Genomic DNA, 2,430 nt, shown 5'->3' on the forward strand with positions numbered 1-2,430 from the left:
CTAATTAAATAATAACTCAATCTAATAGAGTTTTAACTTAAAAATAATTTTACTTAAAACAATTCTAATTAAAACACAATTCTACCTAAAACAATTTTAACTAAAACACAACTCTAATTAAAAGATCTCTAATTAAACACTAACTCTATCCAAATCAACCTTAAAAAAATTCTATAAATAGAGATGCTCACACCCTATTTTCGTATCAAATCATAAACCCTAAAAGAAGTAGGTCTAGAAGCTCCCCTAGCCCCCCATAAACCCTAGTTTTGGAGCCCCAACTCCTTACCTAACATCCCTCCTTCAATTTTAGTCTAGAAAACACCTAAAATCCCTCCAAAAACACCTCCAAATCCACAACAAACTTGAAGAGTTCAGATCCAAAAATAAGGAAATACCTTGATCTAGGAGATCCGAAGTCAAATCCGGAGACAGAACGAAGCAAGGGAGTACAGTACAAGGAGCTCTTTTTGTCAGATCTGAGAGAACAAAATCCTTGCTATCGGAAAGGTATGTAATTTTTTTATTTTTATCTAGGTTTTTAGCAATGTGATATATTTGGGAAGTTAGTAGAGACCGGCTTTGGCCGGGCGGGGTTGGTGCCTAACACCTTCCAACCCCGTAACATGATCCCCGAATTCAGATTTTTTGTGGTAGATTAGTTCTTTTTATCCATGTTAGAGTCAGTTTGGTTCCTAGACCACAATAACTAGGTGGCGACTCCCAAACCTCAAGGGTCAAAAGCGGATCCGCGCACCCCGCGGATCGAAGGCGCTTTCAGTGGTGACTCCACTGGGGACTATTGAGGATCAAACTTGAAAAATCCCAAGTATGGGAGCATTGCCAAGATGACCTAGATTTTTTTTATTATTTAGTTGGATTTATTTTATTTATTTTTTCTGTTTATTTACTTTTTGTCTTGATTGTAGATGATTTTGGGTATTGCATTTTTTTTTCCACTTAAGGATCACTTTTTGATGACCCCTAAATAATGAAAGATTCAAATTGACCTATGAAAATGATGGAATGATGAAGGTTGGACAGAAATATTAAAATGTTTTTAGAGAATATTCTAGTGAGAATTAAGTCTGGGAGCCTGTTAATAAAACATAGATCTCGTCGAGTAGATTAATTTAAAATCTGAGTTCACTCAATTTCGTTATCGGAAGCCTTAGATATCATCGATGCAAGTTCAATCTGTAAATCTGGAATTATTTCTGAATGAAAGTTGGGACAGCAATGTTAAAACTTTTTTAGAGAATATTCTAGTGAGAATTAAGTTTGGGAGCCTGTTAATAAAACATAGATCTCGTCGAGTAGATTAATTTAGAATCTGAGTTCACTCAATTTCGTTATCGGAAGCCTTAGATATCATCGATGCAAGTTCAATCTGTAAATCTGGAATTATTTCTGAATGAAAGTTGGGACAGCAACGTTAAAACGTTTTTACAGAACATTCTGGTGAGAACTAAGTCTGGACACCTATTAATAAAATGTAGATCTCATCGAGTAGATTAATTTAAAACTTGAGTTCACTCGATTTCGTTATCAGGAGCCTTAGATATCATCGATGCAAGTTCAGATTGTATTTTCCTAATTCACAGAAAATCTGAATTTATCTAATGTTGGCACAATTAATGTTCTTGAGAGTGAGCTCATCTCAACCATTGTCATTCTATCATCAATGTAACACCTATTGGAATCTCGATTTATTTTGGATCACCCAAAAGTGATCATTGATTGGACCTTAAAAATTATAAAAATTATGCCTATTGCAATGTTTGTTTGATCATTATCATATGCCATATTTATTGATTAATTTACCATGATCTTGCTTGAAATACATGATTGATGTTGATCGTAATGTTAATGTGCTTATGTGATGGGAATAATGTGATCTTAATTGAATATTCATATGATTTGAATGATTTTGGTTTTGATTAAATGTATGATTGGTTTGATTGGATCCATGGGCCCATTTGTTTGAGAAAGGTCCCGGGCACACCCCACCCTGTTTTGCACACACCACATGCACGTTTACTGTTTTACTCACTTACACGTCCCATTTAGCTAACGTGGCACTAGTACATGGCCCGGTCTCTTCGGAGATGCGACGTCATTCATGAAACCCACAACTCCAGTCACGTACCTTAGGGTATATCAAACTGGGGGCATCAATACCATCTGATCAGGTGATTCTGAGAAGTATGTTGATGCACCCAGGCTGGAGCGACCTGAGCCTTTGACCTATTGTAAGCCACACAGTCACATGTCCCGATTGTCAACGTAGTACTAGTACGTGGTCGGTCCCCTCGTAGGATGCCAAACCATTTATGAAAGCTACAACTCTTGACTCGTACCCGTAGGTATAAAAGATAGTCTAAGTATATCAATTGCACTTCTTGGTCAAAACCGGTGCCTAAGCAAGAT

The sequence above is a fragment of the Akebia trifoliata genome, chromosome 12, assembly GCF_017979445.1.
Source record: "Akebia trifoliata isolate Shusen 1 chromosome 12, ASM1797944v1, whole genome shotgun sequence".
Taxonomy (NCBI): Eukaryota; Viridiplantae; Streptophyta; class Magnoliopsida; order Ranunculales; family Lardizabalaceae; genus Akebia; species Akebia trifoliata.